Source organism: Hyla sarda, chromosome 4 (genome assembly GCF_029499605.1).
Source record: "Hyla sarda isolate aHylSar1 chromosome 4, aHylSar1.hap1, whole genome shotgun sequence".
NCBI lineage: Eukaryota > Metazoa > Chordata > Amphibia > Anura > Hylidae > Hyla > Hyla sarda.
Window position 1 is genome coordinate 392,489,114 of NC_079192.1, and position 26,389 is coordinate 392,515,502.

The window sequence follows — 26,389 nt, forward strand, 5'->3', positions numbered from 1 at the left end:
ATGGCAGGTCAAAGTGGGAGGAGTAGACCCCTCCCACCTACACCATGACTATCTTCTTTCTCTTTTATTAGAGAAAAGGATCAGGCATGTTGGTGGTCTCCTGCCTGTTCTCTTTATTTTCAGGGATCTAAGTCCTTATCAGAGGAATCTGGCAGCAACCTACCCCTACTTCCCTCTCTATCCAGAAAATATTAACACTCAGCCAAATTAAATGCTCATGTGTATGGGGGGGATCAGGAGAGATAGCAGTCAACAGAACAACGTCTATGGGCACCTTAAAGGAGTACTCCGTCCCTAGACATCTTATCTCCTATCCAAAGGCTGGGGATAAGTCATGTCTGGGGTCCAGCCATGTCTGGTCCGGCACCCTGACGTTCTGAAGATTAGGTTCAGAGTGCTGGTTTCTGACAGCCATGGTCGTGATGTCACACCATGCCCCCTTCATTCATGTCTATGGGAGGGGAGTCATGCCCCCTTCCCATAGACATGAAAGGAGGGGACATGGCATGACGTCACAACCTCGGCCTCCTGAAGGCAGCGTTCTGAACAGAATTTTCAGAATGCCGGAGATTGTGGGGGGTCCCAGCAGCCAGACCCTCCACGACATCCTTTGGATAGGGGATAAGAGGTGTAGGGGGGGAGTACCCCCAGGGGGTACTCCCCTGGAAAACATTTTTTTTTTAAAATCAACTGGTGCCAGAAAGTTAAACACATTTGTAAATTACTTCTATAAAAAAAACATTCTTAATCCTTCCAGTGCTTATCAGCTGTTGTATGCTCTACAGGAAGTTCTTTTCTTTTTGAATTTCCTTTCTGTCTGACCACAGTGCTCTCTGCTGACACCTCTGTCCATTTTAGGAACTGTCCACAGTAGGAGCAAATCCCCATAGCAAACCTATCCTGCTCCGGACAGTTCCTAAAATGGACAGAGGTGTCAGCAGAGAGCAGACAGAAAAGAAATTCAAAAAGAAAAGAACTTCTTGTGGAGCATGCAACCGCTGATAAGTACAGGAAGGATTAAGATTTTTTTTAATAGAAGTCATTCACAAATCTGTTTAACTTTCTGGCACCAGTTGATTAAAACATTTTTTTTTCCAGGGGAGTACCCCTTTAAGGCCCAATTCTTTAATTACCATTTGGTAATAGATGGACCTTTCTCAACCATACTTTATTACTATGTATTCTTTCTGCAGGGAGTTTTAATCTGATGCTGATAATATAAAAAACTAAGTATAGCGGCTGTAGGAAATATACTGACTAGAGATGAGCGAACTTACAGTAAATTCGATTCGTCACGAACTTCTCGGCTCGGCAGTTGATGACTTTTCCTGCATAAATTAGTTCAGCTTTCTGGTGCTCCTGTGGGCTGGAAAAGGTGGATACAGTCCTAGGAGACTCTTTCCTAGGACTGTATCCACCTTTTCCAGCCCACCGGAGCACCGGAAAGCTGAACTAATTTATGCAGGATAAGTCAGCAACCGCCGAGCTCAGAAGTTCGTGACGAATCGAATTTACTGTAAGTTCGCTCATCTCTAATACTGACCATTCACATCAGGTTGGTGACCAGAAAAATTATACCCTAAAAGCATGAAAGAAAATAACTTCAGAACCATCTTGTTTTTTAATATTGAACAGTAGTGATGAGCTGCAGGGGCCATATTTGAATTTGCGATATTTCACGAATATATTGACGATTATTCGTCCTGTTTGCGAAATTTGCATATTCGCTATGTTCGTTCATTTTTTTTCCATGCAAAAATTTGCATGAAAAATGTGCATAAAAATTTGCATGTAAAAAAAACGAAAATTTGCATTGAATTTGCATGTGAAAAAATGAATATTCGGCATTACGAATATTTTGCACTATATTCTAAATATTCGCAAAATAGCAAAGTGCCGATATTTGCGATAAAAATTTGCATTACGAATATTCGTGCTCAACACTATTGAACCGTCCCCTCCCAAAATCTAATTGGCCAAATATATTTCCGCCTCTCATGTAAACGTGACAAGGAATGCAAATGGTCCGGAAGGCGCTTTAGAAGCTGTTTTGACCTTATTCCTCCATGGAGGAAATTATAGTGTTCTGAGCTGTATTTGCAAAACCTTAAAGACTTCTACCTGAAGTGTATACTTGAAGACAACGACATTATTTCAATAGCTCTTCAGGTAATAAATGACAGGTTTCTTCATAAATGAAATGATAGAGTAGAGAGATTTGAAAACCTTGCGGGGCTGAAGGTCTCACGAGTCTCATCAAGTGTTCTTATAGGATGTTTGACTTCATTAAAGCCCATAAAAGCTTCAAAAACATCATGTCGCGAAGCTTCTTTATCGAATCCGGTTGGAAAGTAAAATAAGTGAAGGGTCTAAAATTTTAGGTTGTATTACGCCTACAGTTTTGTGACATCTTGAGAAGCGAGGCGCTGTTTGATGTGTATAAACACTCTTGTAATGGTCCACCAGAGGAAGTTCCAGTTGAGCGTTATTGAGTGTTAGGGTCCCTGAATTGAGTGTTAGGACCCCATCTGAAATGAGGCCGTCTCCGCGTTTTGGATGGGGGACACGTTTTGATGAATAAGTGCGCTAAGAGCCTCCATTTTTGGACCAAGAGTGCTGCTGCAACCTTCTTTTTTTGTGAACTTCTAGTTGAGCCATTCACTGAAAAAATGATTGGGCTTGGAACAAGACAGCCTATGAGGTTTAGCAGGACACGGAGGAACAAGACAGCCAATGAGAATCACTAGGGCAACCCCACCAAGACAGCCTATGAGGTTTAGCAGGACACGGAGGAACAAGACAGCCAATGAGAATCACTAGGGCAACCCCACCAAGACAGCCTATGAGGTTTAGCAGGACAAGGAGGAACAAGACAGCCAATGAAAATCACTAGGGCAACCCCAACCAAGACAGCCTATGAGGTTTAGCAGGACAGGGAGGAACAAGACAGCCAATGAGAATCACTAGGGCAACCCAACCAAGACAGCCTATAAAGTTTAGCAGGACACGGAGGAACAAGACAGCCAATGAGAATCACTAGGGCAACCCCAACCAAGACAGCCTATGAGGTTTAGCAGGACACGGAGGAACAAGACAGCCAATGAGAATCACTAGGGCAACCCAACCAAGACAGCCTATGAGGTCTAGCAGGACACGGAGGAACAAGACAGCCAATGAGAATCACTAGGGCAACCCCACCAAGACAGCCTATGAGGTTTAGCAGGACAAGGAGGAACAAGACAGCCAATGAAAATCACTAGGGCAACCCCAACCAAGACAGCCTATGAGGTTTAGCAGGACAGGGAGGAACAAGACAGCCAATGAGAATCACTAGGGCAACCCAACCAAGACAGCCTATAAAGTTTAGCAGGACACGGAGGAACAAGACAGCCAATGAGAATCACTAGGGCAACCCCAACCAAGACAGCCTATGAGGTTTAGCAGGACACGGAGGAACAAGACAGCCAATGAGAATCACTAGGGCAACCCAACCAAGACAGCCTATGAGGTCTAGCAGGACACGGAGGAACAAGACAGCCAATGAGAATCACTAGGGCAACCCAACCAAGACAGACCATGAGGTCAAGCGGGACAACTTCCAAATAAGTATAGTGTAGAAGAGCAATACAAAGTATCCTGCACTCACCGCTACATAAGTGACTCAAAGCTCCTATGTGGAGAACACCGGAGGACCAGGTCTGCAGACATGCGTGGGCGCTCTTTGAGCGCCCACGCATGTCTGCAGACCTGGTCCTCCTGTGTTCTCCACATAGGAGCTTTGAGTCACTTATGTAGCGGTGAGTGCAGGATACTTTGTATTGACCTTCTACACTATACTTGCTCAGGTCTGTCCTTTCAATATGTCCTAGCACCGCCGATGACCCTATTGGTCTGTTGAACATTTGCCAAGCCATCTACCGCAGTTCCACAGCTGATGTTTGAATAATGCCTGTTTGTGCCATCCCTTACCCATAGGGTCTAGGAGGATAACTACCAATGAGACGACCAATGAAATCAGCAGGACAACCTTAACAAGCCAGTCCATAAAGTTCAGCAAGCTTTTGTACTTTTTTAGAAAATGTAATACATTTTTGGCAAACTTAAAATAGGCATGTACTGTATCGATGGAAGGTAGACCAAAGAATACTAGAAGCTAGGGATCGACCAATCATCGGTTTGGCCGATATTATCGGCCGATATTCATGATTTTGGAAGTTATCGGTATCGGCAATTACCTTGCTGATAATGACCCCCCCCCCCCCTGCCAGAGACCGCCGCTGGTGCCCCACTGCCTTCCCCATCCCCGGTTTTATAATTACCTGTTCCCAGGGTCCACGCTACTTCTGGCTCCTGCAGCGTCCTGAGCTATTGCAGTGCGCTGCCTGCACAATGACGAGTGACGTCCTCAAGGCGACGTCACCATCAGTGCGCACAGTGACAGCTCAGGACGCCGCCGGAGCCAGAAGTAGCGCGGACCCCGGGAGCAGGTAATTATAAAGCTGGAGAAGGGGGAGGCAATGGGGCAGCGGCGGTGGTTGGACTCAAGACTGGCAGGGGGAGAGAAGCGGGCAGCAGCGGTCTCTGGCCAGAGGATAGGCAGGGGGGTGCAGCGGTGGTACTGGTTGGACTCAGGAGGACCCCAGGACAGGCAGGGGGAGAGAAGCGTGTGGTGGCGGCGGTCTCTGGCCCCGCAAATGCCGCTGCAGTTCATTGATTTAAAGCGCCCGCTTTAAATCATTGATCTGCAGCGGCTTCAGCGGGGCCGGGGGGGGGGGGGGAGGGGTATTTGGGGGTCGAAATAGCCGATAACTTATACGGTGTATCGGTGTAAGTTATCGGCTATCGGCCTGAAAGTTCACAGATTATTGGTATCGGTATCGGCCCTAAAAAATCAATATCGGTCGATCCCTACTAGAAGCCCTGGGAGTAAAAATAGGCCAATACGCTGCTATCTCTTCGCAGGTTCTAATCTGTTATATAGAGTCTATTGAATAGTGTGAACCCCGGAGTTTTGTCAACTATAACGCTTTATTTTTCTGGAAAAGTATACAGTGGTCCCTCAAGTTACAATATTAATAGGTTCCAGGATGACCATTATATATTGAATCCATTGTATGTTGAGACCAGAACTCTATGGAAACCTGGTAATTGGTTCTAAAGGCACCAAAATGTCATCCAAAAATAGGAAAAAGTGAGGATTAAAGAAAAATAAGTAGATAACTAATACAGATAAAGCAAGTCCTTACATATAAAAGTAAGAAAGATCTGCTGGGAGCTGTAATCACTGTCTATGTAGAGGACAGGAGCTTCTTCAGGGTCCTGCACAGAACACACAGTGTCCCCCTGGCAAAGTTAAAGGGGTATTCCATGAAAAAACTTTTTTTTTTTTTCATATCAACTGGCTCCAGAAAGTTAAACAGATTTGTACATTAGTTCTATTAAACATTTTTTTATCCTACCAGTACTTATCAGCTGCTGACGGTGAGTTGTTCTTTTCTGTCCGACAACAGTGCTTTCTGCTGACACCTCTGTCTGTGTCAGGAACTGTCCAAAAATCCCCATAGCAAACCTCTCCTGCTCTGGTCAGTTCCTGAGACAGACAGAGGCGTCAGCAGAGATCACTGTGGTCAGACAGAACAGAACAACTCAACTTCAGCAGCTGATAAGTACTGGAAGGATTAAGATTTTTTAATAGAAGTCCTTTACAAATCTGTTTAACTTTCTGGAGCCAGTTGATATGGGGGGGGGAGTTTTTTTTTATGGAATACCCCTTTAGGGGTAGTACAGAACATGGAGTACCTCCCTGTACTGTAGGGGGCCAAACCAGACAGCTAGTCAGTGCATGCACTTTAGGAATACAGGGGTTTTTTACCAGTGAATGCCCATTCTGATTGGTCAGTTCTTCCAGCAATTGACACGTTTCACAGATCTGGACTGTCCGTAACATTGTATGTTGAGTCTGGTTTCAAGTTACAATGGTCCAGAAAAGACCATCGTATGTTGAAACTATTGTATGTTGAGGCCATTGTAAGTTGAGCGATCACTGTGGTGTCACTTTTTGAGGTGTAGCCATGATACACAATCATTGTTTCTCACATTATTACGTCCCATTTGGACTTACTTTAGGCATTTCCTACAGAAATCACCTGTGCCGGCTACGAATGGAGTGAAACCAATAATGTGATTTTAGGGAAACCCTCAAGGTGCTTGAGAAACGCGATAATACGTAACATAATCTCAAATATCTGACGGGGCTGGACTGATACAATGTGATCCTAATTGTAATTTATTTTGTATTCTCGTATAATTGTAGAGCCCTGAGGTATAGTGGGGCCCCCCGCCATGTGTTTCTATGGCTTTTCTGCGGCTCACCTCTCTCATTAGCTCCTTTTTCCATGATTATTTGGGCTCAGCATGTGAGGTGGAATATCCTCCCCAGATTTCACTGCTGAAATGTTAAAATATTCATGAGAAGCTTCAGCTCCACATGCTAATGCCTATGCTGTTAACCTTTTCTTCTCCGTTCATGCGCTCGCAGCGCTCCATACCAGATAGCACGCAAAGATCTGGAGGGATTGCAGGACTCAGAAATTGATTGAATAAAACTTTATTTAAAGGGGGAAAAATCTTTTTTCATATCAACTAGCTTCAACAACTTAAACAGATTTGTAAATTTCTTCTATTAAAAAATCTTAATCCTTCCAATACTTATCAACTGCTCTTTACTACATAGGAAGTTGTGTAGTTCTTTTTAGTCTGGCCACAGTACTCTCTGCTGACACCTCTGTCCATGTCAGGAACTGTGCAGAGCAGGATAGGTTTGCTATGGGGATTTGCTCCTACTCTGGACAGTTCCTGACATGGAGAGAGGTGTCAGCAGAGAGCACTGTGGTCAGACAGAAAAAAAATACACAACTTCCTGTGGAGCATACTGCAGCTGATAAGTGCTGGAAGGATTAAGATTTTTTAATAGAAGTAATTTACAAATCTTTTTAACTTTTTGGCACCAGTTGACTTGAAAAAAATTGTTTCCCACCGGAGTGCCCCTTTAAGCGACTAAAATAGTGTCACAGTTTCTCACTTTTCTTATTTGAGGGTTTCTGCTAGTTGTCAATGGAAACACTTACCTTACGGTTTATATTCACAGAGGTCTTGTCTTACACAGTTTGAGGTTGTTGTACTGTATCAGCATAAGATTTTCTGTTCTGTTGACACTTTTTTGGAACTTGAGCACCCCCCAGTTATTGTGTCACTGACTATGGTTTCATAACTTTCAGAACATGAGCTGGATTAGGGGGGGGCCTTGACTGGCCGCATTATATGACATTAGCATAGACAGTGGTGAGCACTGATTGGCCATATACAATTACATCAGTATAGATAATAGTGGGCCTTAATTGGCTGCATTAGATTACATTAGCATAAACAGTGGAGAGCCTTGATTGGCTGTATTGTATTTAATCAATATGGGCATTAGTGGGCCTTGACTGACTGCATGATATGACATTATTATGGATGGGGTGGGCCTTGATTGTATGACATCAGTATGGACAGGGGTTGGCCTTGATTGGCCGCATTGTATGACATCAGTATGGAAAGGGGTGGGCCTTGATTGGCTGTATTGTATGATATCAGTATGGACAGGGGTTGGCCTTGATTGGCTGTATTGTATGACATCAGTATGGACAGGGGTGGGCCTTGATTGGCTGTATTGTATGATATCAGTATGGACAGGGGTGGGCCTTGATTGGCTGTATTGTATGACATCAGTATGGACAGGGGTTGGCCTTTATTGGCTGTATTGTATGATATCAGTATGGACAGGGGTTGGCCTTGATTGGCCGCATTGTATGATATCAGTATGGACAGGGGTGGGCCTTGATTGGCCGCATTGTATGATATCAGTATGGACAGGGGTGGGCCTTGATTGGTTGTATTGTATGATATCAGTATGGACAGCGATGGGCCTTGATTGGTTGTATTGTATGACATCAGTATGGACAGGGGTTGGCCTTGATTGGCCGCATTGTATGACATCAGTATGGACAGGGGTTGGCCTTGATTGGCTGTATTGTATGATATCAGTATGGACAGGGGTTGGCCTTGATTGGCCGCATTGTATGATATCAGTATGGATGGGGGTGGGCATTTATTGGCTGTATTGTATGATATCAGTATGGACAGGGGTTGGCCTTGATTGACCGCATTGTATGATATCAGTATGGACAGGGGTTGGCCTTGATTGGCCGCATTGTATGACATCAGTATGGACAGGGGTGGGCCTTGATTGGCTGTATTGTATGACATCAGTAAGGACAGAGGTTGGCCTTGATTGGCTGTATTGTATGATATCAGTATGGACAGGGGTTGGCCTTGATTGGTCGCATTGTATGATATCAGTATGGACAGGGGTTAGCCTTGATTGGTCGCATTGTATGATATCAGTATGGACAGGGGTTGGCCTTGATTGGCTGCATTGTATGATATCAGTATGGACAGGGGTTGGCCTTGATTGGCCGCGTTGTATGATATCAGTATGGACAGGGGTTGACCTTTACTGGTTGTAATATATATTAGCCGGAACAGCAATGGAGCTTGAATGACCACAATATACAACATTAGCATCAACAGGGGTGGGACTTGATTGGCTGTATTGTATGACATCAGTATGGACGGGGGTGGGCCTTGATTGGCTGTATTGTATGACATCAGTATGGAAAGGGGTTGGCCTTGATTGGCTGTATTGTATGATATCAGTATGGACAGGGGTTGGCCTTTATTGGCTGTATTGTATGATATCAGTATGGACAGGGGTTGGCCTTGATTGGCCGCATTGTATGATATCAGTATGGACAGGGGTGGGCCTTGATTGGCCGCATTGTATGATATCAGTATGGACAGGGGTGGGCCTTGATTGGTTGTATTGTATGATATCAGTATGGACAGCGATGGGCCTTGATTGGTTGTATTGTATGACATCAGTATGGACAGGGGTTGGCCTTGATTGGCCGCATTGTATGACATCAGTATGGACAGGGGTTGGCCTTGATTGGCTGTATTGTATGATATCAGTATGGACAGGGGTTGGCCTTGATTGGCCGCATTGTATGATATCAGTATGGATGGGGGTGGGCATTTATTGGCTGTATTGTATGATATCAGTATGGACAGGGGTTGGCCTTGATTGACCGCATTGTATGATATCAGTATGGACAGGGGTTGGCCTTGATTGGCCGCATTGTATGACATCAGTATGGACAGGGGTGGGCCTTGATTGGCTGTATTGTATGACATCAGTAAGGACAGAGGTTGGCCTTGATTGGCTGTATTGTATGATATCAGTATGGACAGGGGTTGGCCTTGATTGGTCGCATTGTATGATATCAGTATGGACAGGGGTTAGCCTTGATTGGTCGCATTGTATGATATCAGTATGGACAGGGGTTGGCCTTGATTGGCTGCATTGTATGATATCAGTATGGACAGGGGTTGGCCTTGATTGGCCGCGTTGTATGATATCAGTATGGACAGGGGTTGACCTTTACTGGTTGTAATATATATTAGCCGGAACAGCAATGGAGCTTGAATGACCACAATATACAACATTAGCATCAACAGGGGTGGGACTTGATTGGCTGTATTGTATGACATCAGTATGGACGGGGGTGGGCCTTGATTGGCTGTATTGTATGACATCAGTATGGAAAGGGGTTGGCCTTGATTGGCTGTATTGTATGATATCAGTATGGACAGGGGTTGGCCTTGATTGGTCGCATTGTATGATATCAGTATGGACAGGGGTTAGCCTTGATTGGTCGCATTGTATGATATCAGTATGGACAGGGGTTGGCCTTGATTGGCTGTATTGTATGATATCATTATGTACAGGGGTTGGCCTTGATTGGCTGCATTGTATGATATCAGTATGGACAGGGGTTGGCATTGATTGGCCGCGTTGTATGATATCAGTATGGACAGGGGTTGGCCTTTACTGGTTGCATTATACATTAGCTGGAACAGCAATGGAGCTTGAATGACCACAATATACAACATTAGCATCGACAGGGGTGGGCCTTGATTGGCTGTATTGTATGATATCAGTATGGACAGGGGTTGGCCTTGATTTGCCGCGTTGTATGACATCAGTATGGACGAGGGTGGGCCTTGATTGGCTGTATTGTATGATATCATTATGGACGGGGGTGGGACTTGATTGGCCGCATTTTATGATATCAATATGGACAGGGGTGGGACTTGATTGGCTGCATTGTATGACATCAGTATGGACAGGGGTGGGTCTTGATTGACTGTATTGTATGATATCAGTATGGACAGGGGTGGGCCTTGATTGGCCATATTATATGACATCAACAGGGAGAGGGTGGACCTTGAATGGCCACAATATACAACATTATTCGGGACAGGGATGGGCCTTGATTGGCCACATTGTATGACATCAGTATGGACAGGGGTTTGTATCTCCTGGTTGCATTATACGACATCAGTATGGACAGGGGTTGGCCTTGATTGGCTGCATTGTATGATATCAGCATGGACAGGGTTTGTCCTTGATTGGCCATATTATGTGACATTGGCATGGACAGAGTGGGCCTTGAATGGCTGCAATATATAACATTAGCCGAGACAGGAATGGGCCCTGATTGGCCACATTATACAGCATTAGCCTTTACAGGGATGGGTCTTGGTTGGCCATATTATATGACATCAGCATGGACAGCGATGGGCCTTGAATGACCACTATATACGACATTAGCATCAACAGGGGTGGGTCTTGATCGGCCACATTGTATGATATTAGCATGGATCCATAATAGCCAATTCAATGAGAGCCACCAGATGTCACTGGGACCTCTTCCAAAGTGTGTCCAACATGGCTTCCATGGTTTCCTTATAAACGGAACCTATGATTCTAGTATGAACTGAGCCTATTGTGCTATTTGGATATGACAGACAATACACAATGAGTGTAATGCCTGAGACATATTGTACTTTGTATGAATGTGTATGATTTTATCTGTAAAGTGATGCTTGAATTACTTATGTAGTCACACCTGACTGTCAGGAATGGCAGCTATGCACAGCAGTAATGTATAGGAAGAGTGTTCCATCTGTTTGTTCAGTTTCCATATGTCATTCAGTGCTTCCCACGGAATAACACAGTGCTATATAAATGACTGCTAATAATGGTAATCATCATTATAACAGAAAGAACAGCATGTTGATACAGATTGTTGTGCCACCAGGAGAAATATTAACTCTGGATTACACTACGCAAAAATCTGTAGTAGATCACATAGGAATGAATGGAAAAATGCAAGGAGGTCCCATGTACTCTAATAGAGTCTTTACAATTGTACATTGTATCAAGTTCATTGTGTACCTTTGTATTGCGTACGTGTGCCTCCTGATATTAGTAAGGTATATACAGCACTTTACTGAAAATATATGGATTCCTGCTGGAAAAGTTCCATTCTATTTAATATACGTGAAATTATACTGCGGCCTAGATGCATTAGCCTTTATTCATGACAATAATGATATGGAGCCTATAGAATTCTATGAACACATACAATACTGAAATTATATCAAACAATACTGGCATCATAAAAGTACAATGTAGAGTTTTATTGGACGCTTTAAAAAGACACAAACAAACATTACAAGGCATAGAGTTGATGCGTATTAGACTGCTGTAAAGTCATACGTAGTAGTCCGAAACGCGTCAGCTGTATGTCCTAAAACCTATGGGTTTAAAGGGGTACTCCCGTGGAAAACTTTTTTTTTTTAATCAACTGGTGCCAGAAAGTTAAACAGATTTGTAAATGACTTCTATTAAAAAAAAAAATCTTAATCCTTCCAGTACTTATTAGCTGCTGAAAACTACAGAGGAAATGGTTTTCTTTTTGGAACACAGAGCTCTCTGCTGACATCATGACCACAGTGCTCTCTGCTGACATCTCTGTCCATGTCAGGAACTGTCCAGAGCAACATATGTTTGCTATGGGGATTTTCTCCTACTCTGGACAGTTCTTAAAATGGGCAGATATGTCAGCAGAGAGCACTGTGCTCGTGATGTCAGCAGAGAGCCCTGTGTTCCAAAAAGAAGAGAATTTCCTCTGTAGTATCTGTATTCAGCAGCTAATAAGTACTGGAAGGATTAAGATTTTTTAATAGAAGTCATTTACAAATCTGTTTAACTTTCTGGAAGCAGTTTATTTAAAAAAAAAATAAAAAATAAATAAAATAAAAAAGGTTTTCCATGGGAGTACCCCTTTAAGGAAGCATCTAATAAAACTCAAGATTTCCCTTCTGTGGATTCCAGAATTCTCTGCTTCAATTTCCTTTTGGTCCATCATGGTGTCTACTTGATTCAGGTGAGCTGGCAACACATCTCTTTTTGATATACTGAATTTATGAATAGAATTACTTAAAGGGGTACTCCGGTGGAAAACATTATTTTTTTTTTAAATCAGCTGGTGCCAGAAAGTTAAACAGATTTGTAAATGACTTCTATTTAAAAATATTTACCCTTCCAGTACTTTTTAGCAGCTGTATGCTACAGAGGAAATTCTTTTATTTTTGAATTTCTTTTTTGTCTTGTCCACAGTGCTCTCTGCTGACACCTGATGCCCGTATCAGGAACTGTCCAGAGCAGGAGAAAATCCCAATTGCAAACCTATGCTGCTCTGGACAGTTCCTTACAAGAACAGAGGTGTCAGCAGAGAGCACTGTGGACAAGACAAAAAAGAAATTCAAAAAGAAAATAATTTCTTCTATAGCATACAGCTGCTAAAAAGTACTGGAAGGGTAAAGATTTTTTAATAGAAGTAATTTATAAATCTGTTTAACTTTCTGGCACCAGTTGATTTAAAAAAATGTTTTCCACCAGAGTACCCCTTTAAATGGGTTAGGATAGGCCAATGGTCTCCAAACTGTGGCCCTCCAGATGTTGCAAAATTACAACTCCTGGCATGCCCGGAGAGCCTTTAACATAGGCTACGATATTGAAGTTTGTCTGGGCATGCTGGGAGTTGTCATTTTGTAACATCTGGAGGGCCACAATTTAGAGACCACTGGGATAAGCCATCCAAATCTGATCACTGGGGGTCTAATTTTCAGCATCTCAGCCAATCAAGTCATTGAAGAGGGCGCTGGACTCATATGGACTTCGGTTAGTAGCTGTACCTTATATTGCAGTACATCCCATTCATTTCACATAGCTGATTGGTAAGGGAACTTTAAGTCAGACCCCCACCCTTTGGATATTGATGGCTTATCCTAAGGGATAGGCCAACAATAAAAAAATTAAAAAAAAGCTTAGAGAACCTATCTAAAGTGGTTGTAGGTGGATTCAAAATGGGCGTAGGCTGATTTAAAAATTTTGAAAAAAAAAAAAAGCAATACTGATCCCACCAGTCCCTGCCATTCGATTCCAATGGTGCCCGACTGCCTGCCAATCTATACTTCCTCATCTCCATTTTGACAAACAGGAAATGCCTCCTCACCCAATCCCCGTCACCCACTCCAGCCAATGATTGTCTAAGTTGGCATTTCCATATTTTTATTTTTAAAGGGGTACTCCCGTGGAAAACTTTTTTTTTTTTAAATCAACTGGTGCCAGAAGTTAAACAGATTTGTAAATCACTTCTATTAAAAAAATCTTAATCCTTCCAGTACTTTTTAGTGGCTGTATACTAAAGAGAAATAAAAAAAAAGAAATGCATTTCCTCTGATGTCATGACCACAGTGCTCTCTGCTGACCTCTGCTGTCCATTTTAGGAACTGTCCAGAGCAGGAGAAAATCCCCATAGCAAACATATGCTGCTCTGGACAGTTCCTAAAATGGACAGCAGAGGTCAGCAGAAAGCACTGTGGTCATGAGTTCAGAGGAAATGCATTTCTTTTTTTGGATTTCTCTTTAGTATACAGCCCTTAAAAGTACTGGAAGGATTAAGATTTTTTAAATAGAAGTGATTTACAAATCTGTTTAAAAGGGGTATTCCAGGCCAAAACTTTTTTTTATATATCAACTGGCTCCGGAAAGTTAAACAGATTTGTAAATTACTTCTATTAAAAAATCGTAATCCTTCCAATAGTTATTAGCTTCTGAAGTTGAGTTGTTGTTTTTTGTCTAACTGCTCTCTGATGACTCACGTCCCGGGAGCTGTGCAGTTCCTATGGGGATATTTTCCCATCATGCACAGCTCCCGGGACGTGACATCATCATTGAGCAGTTAGACAGAAAACTTCAGAAGCTAATAACTAGAGATGAGCGAACTTACAGTAAATTCGATTCGTCACGAACTTCCCGGCTCGGCAGTTGATGACTTTTCCTGCATAAATTAGTTCAGCTTTCAGGTGCTCCGGTGGGCAGGAAAAGGTGGATACAGTCCTAGGAGACACTTTCCTAGGACTGTATCCACCTTTTCCAGCCCACCGGAGCACCTGAAGGCTGAACTAATTTACGCAGGATAAGTCATCAACTGCCGAGCCGAGAAGTTCGTGACGAATCAAATTTACTGTAAGTTCGCTCATCTCTACTAATAACTATTGGAAGGATTAAGATTTTTTAATAGAAGTAATTTACAAATCTGTTTAACTTTCCGGAGCCAGTTGATATATATAAAAAAAAGGTTTTGGCTGGAATACCCCTTTAACTTTCTGGCACCAGTTGATTTAAAAAAAAAAAGTTTTCCACGGGAGTACCCCTTTAAACCAGTCCGCTCCCTTGTATCTCCCCAGACGACCCCTTTAGGTGTGAATTACTTTTAAAAGCCCTTTTATAGAAAGAACAGGATTCTGCCTCCTCCGACTCCCCGGGGTATTGTGTCGTGTGAATTTAAATATCTCCCTGTGTTCTCAGCTTCCATTATTTTGTTTTTTCGCCACAGCTCTGTCGATTTGAGTGACAGACATTGGAAGTAAGTGACAGCCGAGAAGGGTGCCGGGGAAATGTGAACTTATCACAACAGCTTGACTATACTCATAAGCATATTTAAGAAATGCTGTCAGTCAATTAGCCTAATACTTTATACTCAGCCTTAATAGGCAAATAAATAATTAATGCTATTGCTTTCTGTAAATTCCGCTTTTCTGATATAAATTAACATAATTAAAAGTAATATTTCTGTGGATTCTTTTTTCCTTTTTTTTTTTCTTTTTTTTTGTGCAGAGATCTAAATCAAGCAATTAAACCGCATGTCTTCGGCATCAAAAGAAATACCCGTGTAATAAGGGGAGATAAAAATTATTACCGTATATACTCGAGTATAAGCCCAGTTTTTCACAATTTTTCGTGCAGAAAACGCCCCCCCCTCGGCTTATAATCGAGTGAACAAAAAAATGTTTCTGGCTTTAGCTGTGAGGGGATGGTCCCGGCCGTCCATCTCCGCCTGTCAATCCCTTCCTCAGTGGTCTTTAACCTGCCGACCTCCAGATGTTGCAAAACTACAACTCCCAGCATGCCCGGACAGCCGATGGCTGTCCGGGCATGCTGGAAATTGTAGTTTTGCAACATCTGGAGGTCCGAAGGTTGAAGACCAATGCGGCCTTCGTCATCATCCAGACCCCCCTTTTGTTTTCTACTCACCTCCCCTTGGTGGGAAGGAAGGGTGAGCTGGTCCGTCCATATTCGACCTCCTATGCTGCAGGGACCGTCTGGTGGGGAGGGTTAGTCGTTCCGGGCTGTCCATCTTCACCGGGAGGACCTCTTCTCCGCTCCAGGCAGGCCCCAGACTAGTGACGCTGCCTTGGCGACGACGCGCAAGGACGTCCGTGCGCAGCAGATGTCCGTGACGTTCTTGCGCGGTGGCATCAAGGCAGCGTCACTAGTCCGGGGCCGGCACGGAGCGGCGAAGAGGGCCTCCTGGTGAAGATGGACCACCCGGAACGACTAACCCTCCCCACCGGACGGTCCCTGCAGCATAGATGGCCCGGAACAGCTCACCCTTCCTTCCCACCAAGGGGAGGTGAGTAGAAAAAAAAAGGGGGGTCTGGATGATGACGAAGCCCGCAGTGGTCTTCAACCTGCGGACTTCCAGATGTTTCAAAACTACAACTCCCAGCATGCCCCGACAGACGATGACTGTACGGGCATGCTGGGTGTTGTAGTTTTGCAACATCTGGAGGTCCGCACGTTGAAGACCACTAAGAAGGGATTGACAGGCGGTGATGATGAAGGGGGGGGGATGATGACGAGGGGGGATGATGATGATGATGAGGGGATGATGACAGGGTGATGATGACGGGGTGATGATGATGACGGGGTGATAATGACGGGGGTCTGGATAATGACATGGGGGGGATGATGTATTTACCACCCTAGGCTTATAATCGAGTCAATAACTTTTCCTGTTTTTTTTGGGTGAAATTAGGGGCCTCGGCTTATATTCGAGACGGCTTATACTCGAGTATATACGGTACTCCCCCCTGGTCAAATGTACTGCGGGGATAGAGAAAGAAAGTATTCTACAGAATGAATTATCAGCAAGGGGGACCTCACTGTTGTCCCTAAATGAACCCCTGGGAGGTTTATTGTTCACTCTCAGCACAAACTCGGTGTCCTCTATTTGGCAAAAAAGAAAGAAATGCTAAATTCTATCGTTTCAGATGTTGTGTCCTTTTGGCTTATGAAGGTCACCGGAGACATCATTTTATTCTTTACTCTTATATGGTGTAAGAATAAAAATGGTAAAATAGAATGTAGCCGGTGTTAGAACAGTATAGAATATAAAGCACATAAGCCCACAGCGTTGAGTGTGACTCATGCTTCCCATGTATATTTTATCTTTTAGTACTGTATTTGACTTGATTATAGGGGTTTTATTACAGATGATCCCTTAAATACAAGAGCTGCTGTTATTGCCGTTTTCTCAGTTAAAGAGCTAATTGCCACCAGTTTGCTTACTTATGCTACAGTGGCCACTACAGGAGAAATGTAGTATTACATGCACCCATTCAAATAAAGAACATGCTGAAATTTTGGCATGCTCCAAATGAAACAGAAAAATTTTGGCATGCATATTAGACTCCTTACATATAGTATAGAGGTATCCTATCTCTAAAGTAGTGCTTCTTTGGTAAAATTTCTTATGGTGTCCAATGGAGCGCATAGAGGTACTAAAGGCAGGTAGAGGGAACATGTTTAGTTATTCACAGAAAGATCATGAAAAAACATATTCATTGAAATATTTATTAATGTTACATAAAGACAGTAGGTAATTGATATTAGATACCGATATATATCTAAGCAGCCCCACTGGTAATGGGTAGTAGACTGGACCTACTCTTGCCCTAGTCTGAATGACCTGCCTGTAAGTAGTAGGTCCCTGATCCGTATGATCAGGGCCTACTCTGGAACCTCCTCAGAGTCCCTAGGCTAGAACAAAGATATAGGGGGTAGGGGCTTTGTGCGCAGGTACAGTATAGCTGCGTAAAGTAACTTCCCAAATGGTACCCTGATGCATACAACTGACAATGGGAAAATATTCATCAACATGTGTCATATAACAAAGTGGACAAAATCCTTGGGTGTGACCCTGGGACAGTAGTTAGTATTCATCAAACAAAATGAGGTTAGATAGACATATGGCATCTGATATACCCATATTATGCATGAGAAGATGTCAATATATATTCATCATTTTGCTGTGCAATTTTTGTGGGGAGTGGCTCCCTCTGTAGCCGTGCATCCCCTCCCCTATTTCACAGGAGGTGGTTTGGATTGATAGTGGATCCAAAATGTCACCCAGTCAGAGGCTGCATGCCCAGCAGAGGTGAGTTAGTGTTAGGGTCCCATCCGATATGAGGCCACCTCCGCGTGGTGGATGGGGGGACACGTTTTGACCAAAAAGTGCGCTAAGAGCCTCCATTTGTGTGCTGCTGCCATTTTCGTTTTTTACATGTTATATTCATCCAGATGGTGTCCAATGGAACCTGCATAGCAGTGCACACAAGTATGCCGCAGTACTAGAAGCATGCAAAGATGAAAGGGGCAAATTAAAAGTCATTTTCATATGCTGTATTAAGGAAATTTTCATATATTTGGGTCACATGTTCATTTCAGAGTGGAGAGAAGTTCCAAAGAGTGTCTCCTTCACTGGAGGACCTGTTGTGTCCTGCATTATGCAGACAACTTATTGGTTTGAATAGACATGGTGTGATGCTTAAAGGGGTACTCCGGCCCTAATACATCTTATCCCCTATCCAAAGGATAGGGGTTAAGATGTCTGATCGCGGGGGTCCCGCCGCTGGGGACCCACCGCAATCTGACATTCAGCACCCACCTTTGCAAGCTGTACGCAATGCTGGAGTCTCTGAGTGTCCAGCGTGATGACCACAGGGTATCGTGATGTCACGACTCTGCCCCCGTGTGATGTCACGCCCCGCCCCCTCAATGCGAGTCTATGGAAGGGGGCGCATTAGGAAGTTTAAACCTGTATGGGATTTTCACTTGGCATGAATGCTGTCACATCAGCAAGGTGGAGGTGGGGGTTAGATTGGTGGTTGTGGTACCCTTCTGCCCCACACGGTATGGGTACAGAAGAGTGAAGAAGAAAAGGGTAGGCTCCGGGAATAAGGGGCGTGTTGACATGAATTGGGCCCATTATGATTTATGATTTTTGCTATTAATGTTTTTAAGTGTTTAAAGGGTACCTCTCATCAAATAAACTTTTGATATATTTTAGATGAATGAATGTTGAATAACTTTCCAATAGCATGTTAATGAAAAATATGCTTCTTTCTATTGTATTTTTCCCGATCAGTCCCGTCAGCAAGCATTTCTGACTCATGCTGGAGTCCTAAACACTCAGAGCTGCCAGCCTGCTTTGTTCACAGCCAAACAGGCTGTGAACAAAGCAGGCTGGCAGCTCTGAGTGTTCTCCTTTGTGAACAAAGCAGACTGGCAGCTCGTAGTGTTTAGGACTCCAGCATGAGTCTGAAATGCTTGCTGCCAGGACTGGTAGGGAGACCCCTAGTGGTCATTTCTTCAAAGTGGAAAATTAAATAGAAAGAAGCATATTTTTTAATAACATGCAAATGTAAAGTTATTCTACATACATTAATCTATAATATATCAAAAGTTTTTTGGATGAGAGGTACCCTTTAATATTCGCAGGGGTACTCCTGTGGAAATCTTTTTTTTTTTTAAGATCAACTGGTGACAGAAAGTTAAAGAGATTTGTAAATTACTTCTATTAAAAAATCTTAATCCTTCCAGTACTTTTTAGGGGCTGTATACTACAGAGGAAATGTTTTTTTTATTTTTGGATTTCTCTTATGTCGCAACTACGGTGCTCTCTGCTGACCTCTACTGTCCATTTTAGGAACTGTCCAAAGCAGGAGAAAATCCCCATAGCAAACATATGCTGCTGTGGACAGTTCCTAAAATGGACAGCAGAGGTCAGCAGAGAGCACTGTGGTCATGACATCAGAGGAAAGGCATTTCTTTTTTGGATTTCTCTTTAGTATACAGCCCCTAAAAAGTACTGGAAGGATTAAGAATTTTTTTAATAGAAGTGATTTACAAATCTGTTTAACTTTCTGGCACCAGTTGATTAAAAAAAAAAAAAAACGTTTTCCACGGGAGTACCCCTTTAATATAAAGAATCTGACAGCTAACACAAAGGCTTTATATAAGTGAATTATAAAATGTTTTAAAACATGTAGGTCTTTGAAGGTGACCCACCTAAAATAAAATCTCTTGCAATGCGTTCTCTTCTCTTGTTGAGTTTCCAGTATAGAGAAGAGACACATTTCATATGCAAAAGGTATTTTATTCCCACAAGTCAGAACAAAAATACCCTTAGGGCAGACACCAAGTTTCAAGTTCCCAAGAATTATAATGTTCATCCCAATGTATTTCTCCTTGATTTGCAGGTGGCACAGATATAGACCCCCCTCTGGGACCGTGACGAGTCTTGTATAGAAACTCTAACTCACATCTTTTCAACCATCCTACGTCTAGATGCTTTGATACGGATTCTGCCCAAAGCTGATTAGGACTGATCAAGGTAAGGTTCACAGTGGTATCGCTCCCATTCACCAAGCAAATGTAACACTTTGTTATCCAAATTGACTTAATTGCTTTATGTACAGAGAACAATGGTGGAGAAGACGCTTGATTTTGAGTTTAATTCTGAATTTAAAGGGAAACCCTGCCCGAAATAATACGTCCCTGTTGTCATTATTGTTCCTTTACGCCTTTTACTGAATAAGCTTCACTAGTGGTATGAAAACAGTAATATAAACCAAATATTCTAGGGAAAAAGATGCTTAGCAGTGACCATGGAACCAGTAGATGACACCCTCACATTTTCTGTGCTTTTGTTGGACATTTAACTTGTCACACAATGGGGGAGATTTATCAAAACCTGTTCAGAGGAAAAGTTGCCCAGTTGTCCATGGCAACCAATCAGATTACTTCTTTCATTTTGCAGAGGCCTTGTTAAAAATTAAAGAAGATATCTGATTGGTTGCTATGGGCAACTGGGCAACTTTTCCTTTGCACAGGTTTTGATAAATCTCCCCTATAGTAGTTATCTAGTAAAGAAAAGCTGTTTTAAAATACCTTGGTATTTTAAAGGGGTTAATCACCATAAAGTGATTTTAGTACATACCTGGCAGACAGTAATAGACATGCTTAGGAAGGATCTGCGCTTGTCTTGGGGCTAAATGGCTATGTTGTGAGATTACCATAACACTGTGGCTAGCTTTTTGTGAACTAGTGTTTCCTGTTTGAATTTTCTTTTTTTGACTACAAATCCCACAATTCCATTTGCCTCCCTCCCACACATCAGCCACCCCACCCATTGAAACATAAATGAGCTGCTTCCATTCAAAAGACCTGTGGTTTTCAATCAGGGTGCCTACAGCTGTTGCATTAATTGCAGATTGATCTCTCTCCCACCAAGCGATCGCTCCACCCATTGAAGCAGACAGGCTCCCTGTCATCAGCTGACCAGTGAGTCAGGTCTTGGCCACATTGCAACCTGGGAATAATCTGAGACAACAGTCATTTTGTATGCTGTTAAAACTAAATATTGGAGTGAAAATCACATAAGAATTGTGAGAAAACCGTCACACACAGGTACAGACACTATATTATGAACTACACTAATTTTACAGCCCCTGTAGCATAGCCAAAAAAAAAAAAATCCTGGAATACCCCTTTAAATTTCCAGCTCTAGATGACCCAACACATCCATATATATATATATATGTGCCATTAATTTAATTAAGAATTGAGTAATTCCTCCTTTCCCCTGTCGGGGCACTGTAGGGAAAAATTAACTCTTTGTGATTTTTTAACAGATCAACTTATTGTCATGGTTTGTTTTCAGAGGAGACATCATCATTAAACTGATTGTATATTTTAAGATAAACCCTTTCAGAATGCGTCCCCCAGGTCGATCAGCTTACCACTCTTAGGGCCTTATTAATCAGGGGGACTATTGGCGAACAGGCCGACATCAGCTTGGGTAATAGGCCAAAGATCAGCTGACGAACAAGCACTATAAAATCATTAGCAGTTAGCCAGATATTTCCCCATGTAATGGGGATGTGCGGCCGATAGCTAATGCCACAATGGGCCCCACAAACGATCCAGCCATCATTCCTGTGGCCCTGTTCAAAACACAATTCAGCTGTGTAATAGGCTCTGGGCTACTCAAATTATTATAATCCTGCCAAATAGCTAATATTGCTAGATTAAGCCTTCACCGGCAGCTACCATTCATGGAAACCATTCAACCGGTACACATCACTAAGACCTCTCTGTTTTGACTCATAGAAGAAGATCCTGAGTGGGTTATGCTCTTTATGACATCTGTGGGCCCTAATGGTGATTGTGATATTTTGCAAGTAAAGTTGATTACAGATTTTATTAGGTGTATGAAGGGTCATAGTAAAGCTTTTCAAGTCTACAAAGTCTGCAGGAGCCATTGTAAAATAGGTGGGGTTATCATGGAAGGCTAACATCAAGTAATGAGAATTGTGGCTGAAGAAGATGGACGGATATGTATAAAATGGTCTTAAAGGGGTACTCCACTGCTAGACATCTTATCCCCTATCCAAAGGCTAGGGGATAAGTTGTCTGATCATGGGGATCCCACTGTTGACGCCCCCCACGATCTCCCGCAGCACCTGCCGCTCTAAGCAAATGCCGGCTTCCTGCGGCAGTGATCGTGACGTCATAACCACGCCCCCTCCATGCAAGTCTATGGGAGGGGGCGTCTATTGACATGAATGGAGGGGGCATGGCTTAACCTCACAATGGGGTGTGGCCGTGACTTCACAATCATAGCCTCCTGCTCCAAGCGTTCTGAACACCGGAGTACCCCTTTAAAGGAGAGAATCGGCACAAGATGTTAATTAGTAGGAAATGTCCTACTTCTGCATAAAGAGGTCTTATCAGATCACACTCCCGCTATATGGGCCGGCATATACTTCTGGCTTTGAGGCTGTAGGAGCACATGCTAGTGATTTCAGATGGGATTTTATTATTTCTTTATTGGCTTGGTGAGTTCTTATTTATAGTTTTCTTTATTACATAAAAGATGGCCATGGGGTATTCAGACAGAATTTTGTCCAAAATTCTATTTCATAATGCAGTTAAAAAAAAAAAAAAAAATGTTTTTTCTTTTACTTGGATAACCCCACTTTAAAGGGGTACTCCCGTGGAAAACTTTTTTTTTTTTTTTTAAATCAACTGCTGCCAGAAAGTAAAACAGATTTGTAAATGACTTCTATTAAAAAATCTTAATCCTTCCAGTACTTTTTAGGGGCTGTATACTACAGAAGAAATGCTTTTCTTTTTGGATTTCTCTGATGTCATGACCACACTGCTCTCTGCTGACCTCTGCTGTCCTTTTTTGGAACTGTCCAGAGCAGGAGAAAATCCCCATAGCAAACATATGCTTCTCTGGACAGTTCCTAAAATGGACAGCAGAGGTCAGCAGAGAGCACTGTGGACTTGACATCAGAGAAATCCCAAAAGAAAAGCATTTCCTCTGTAGTATACAGCCCATAAAAAGTACTGGAAGGATTAAGATTTTTTAATAGAAGTCATTTACAAATCTTTTTAACGTTCTGGCACCAGTTGATAAAAAAAAAAAAAAGTTTTCCACTGGAGTTCCCCTTTAAACTGCAATGAATAGAAGTCGTGCAAGTCGTGTGTCATTACTGTACCAAATTTTCTTCAAGTATAAGGTATGTTAACAGGAGAAAAAACATGGGGCAAAATTTGGTGAAAATCTACGTCTGCTCATTTTGAATTGAATTTGGTGCAAACCTTTCCAGCTCAACTAGGCTGACCATACATGTGTTTTAATAGGAATTGTGGGGGTAAGATGCTGCTAGAGTCCTTTGGCAGTGGCATATCTCTCCTTAGAACAAGAGGATGGGGCATCTTGCACACCTACAGCCCAATCAATATCACCATTAGGGGAGATTTTGGAGGTTTTATACACATTAGATGGTTGGGGGGCCTGCACTAATGTAATATGTATAGTCACCTTAAAGGGGTACTCCGGTGGAAAACATTTTTTTTTCTTAAATCAACTGGTGCCGGAAAGTTAAACAGATTTGTAAATTACTTCTACAAAAAAATCTTTACCCTTCCAGTACTTTTTTAGCAGCTGTATGCTACAGAGGAAATTCTTTTCTTTTTGAATTTCTTTTTTGTCTTGTCCACAGTGCTCTCTGCTGACACCTGATGTTCGTATCAGGAACTGTCCAGAGCAGGAGAAAATCCCCATTGCAAACCTATGCTGCTCTGGACAGTTCCTTACACGGACAGGGGTGTCAGCAGAGAGCACTGTGGACAAGAAAAAAAAAGAAATTCAAAAAGAAAAGAATTTCCTCTGTAGCATACAGCTGCTAATAAGTACTGGAAGGGTAAATATTTTTTTATAGAAGTCATTTACAAATCTGTTTTAACTTTCTGGCACCAGTTGATTTAAAAAACAATGTTTTCCACCAGAGTAGCCCTTTAAGAGCTCACATTCTACATAATACTGATCTCTCCCAAGCTCCCATACATTGCAGTTAAGTAGGAAAAAAAAAAAGGAGGGAAGGAGGGGGACAGAGATGGCACTCTTATAGTATGCACCGGTTTGCACCTGTACTTTGGAGAATAAAAAGTTAGCACAGCAATTCTCCACTGCTACTGTGTCCTGTCATTCTGGTGAAGCGCCCAGCACTCAAGACGGACCTGGGTGGATTTCATGCTGGGAATACCCTGAATATCATTTACCAAGCTCCCATACATATTCATACTTGACTTGGGGAGAGGGGGTAACATGCTTCAGACGCCTCTGGCAATGGTTTATGTCCCCTGAAAGAGGAAGGAACGGGTATGTACGACATCAACCCAGTTCTTCTTTACACCTATTGAGAGTTAGAAGGCCTCCAAAATCTGGACCTCTAGATGTTGTAAAACTATGACTCTTAGAATGCTATCCAGGCATTCTGGAGGTCCACAGTTTGGAGACCACTGCATTGGATGGTTGGTTCCATCTAGGATTGGTTCCATCTGGATGCTTGGCACCATCTAGCGAGAGTTGGGAGGCCCCATACACATTAGCTCAGTGGTCTTCAAAATGTGCAAAACTACATCTCTCAGCATGCGCGGACAGCCAACACTGCATTCTATGGTACACCTTAGTTGGTCATCCGGGCATTGTTATCAGCTGGAATCTCTCATTTACCTCATTTTCACGTGCCGGTCAATTACTTCTGTAATCCACAAGATACCTGAAAAAAAACAAATAATGACTGCATCGGAGAGCAGAACAGTAATAATATGTCTCCGAAGGCGGAGAGGGCTCTGGGTAGACTCAGAATCCTGCTAAATGTGCTGTATGGGTAAGACGCGCTAATAGCCTAGGCCAGGTTGGGAGCACTTAGCATAAGATACATTTATTAAACTCATATCGGAAACATGAGATGAGTTCTAGGGACTGATCAGATGGCTGTGCGAGAAAAAACAGAGGGAAAATTCCTGGCGGAACTGAGAAGCAGTGAGTGTAACCGTACCGGTGCACTTAAATTGGCAAGCGCTGCTTAAAATAGCCATGAAAGCCAAGTTTAAAAGATCCCTTATTAAATTCTTCAGCTACCCTGGCAGGCGAGACAAGGGGAACTGTTATTAAGTAAAGCAGCGCACCACAAGCTTCAAGCAGAATGTTGCTCGGCTTTATCTGTCAATCATGACCTCCTGAACTGTTCGGCCGCAGACCCCTTTTTATGTAACATAGTAAGAGTTTACAGCCATAGCTCGGTACGTGACTCTGCTTTCCTGCTCTATAATTCTCTAGTGGACATGATAATCCATGCATGGAAGCATTGCACTAATGTTTATCGGCACATGGGTCTCGAAACAAGACTATTTTTGACTTACGTCAAACAGTTTTGACATATTGCAAACCACAGAAGGATTAAGTCATTGAAGCGTAAGACTACATTTGCTCATCGGGTATATGTGTGTAATAGAGGTTTAGTAGTGGAGGTTTTAGGTTCCCAAAGTGGTTGGAAGCATGTGAACAATGTACAGATGTAGTGCCTACCCTCCTGAGTGCGGCAGTACAATGGTCACCACAACTAATGCCTTCACCTTTAGTCATCCGGCAGGTGTGAATATATACCAAAGAATATGTAAGTGAATGTGAATACATATACTGTACTACGGGGAGTCCACAGATCAAAATCCTCAACTCTTGGCCTGGGTGGAGCGCGTCTCTTTCTATGGATGACCAGTTTTGCACATGTGGTAACGGGGTGTGATGAGGGTAGATGTTTTTACCCTAGGGGCAGTGATGCCAGGGCGTGGTTTATCCTCGATACCACCCGAAGGTATACCACTAGATCCTGGGCTAGGCACGGGGGAAATAATGACTCAGACGCCAAGTTACGGATAATGGTAGCTTTACTGAGGGTAGACAGATGGAAAAGTCTATACAGTTCAGCCAGGGCCCACGGAGGTGACTAGTGACGCAGAGACCTTAAGGGCTTGCTGGGCCTTATAGTAGATGGGGTCAATTTAATGCGGGCCATGTTGACTTGACAGTTGCTGACAGGGACTGACTTGACTGATGACTGACAATCTGAGACTGTGGTTACTTGTAGCTGTTGTGGCTGCAGACTGGACTAGAGCACTATGTAATACTTCATTTCGCCTGTGGTGGTGCTGCAGGGAAATTTAAGCACTTACTGCCAGGTTTCATCCAAGGTCACAGCTGATCATTGGTGCTAGTCCTGCCCTCATTTCCTGGACTTTGTCCCAGCCTGTGCTTCAGAAAGGGTTATGTTCCAGATGGTATGAGGACCCCTAGTGGTCTTTCTTATGCACCATGATTTCTACAAAAAGAGA

At 42.9% G+C, this 26,389-nt stretch overlaps 1 protein-coding gene across 4 annotated transcripts in view; it reads left to right on the forward strand.

The window, feature by feature from the left end:
* SGCD (sarcoglycan delta) overlaps positions 1–26,389 on the forward strand; it is a 607,498-nt gene that overhangs the window by 281,368 nt on the left and 299,741 nt on the right. For 3 of the 4 annotated variants that reach the window (XM_056517166.1, XM_056517168.1, XM_056517167.1), the window contains one exon: positions 19,900–20,033. The exons of the other annotated variant lie outside the window; for it this stretch is intronic. The gene's annotated coding sequence lies outside the window, so the exon portion shown is untranslated. The remainder of the gene's footprint in view (positions 1–19,899; positions 20,034–26,389) is intronic. 4 annotated transcript variants of the gene reach the window in all.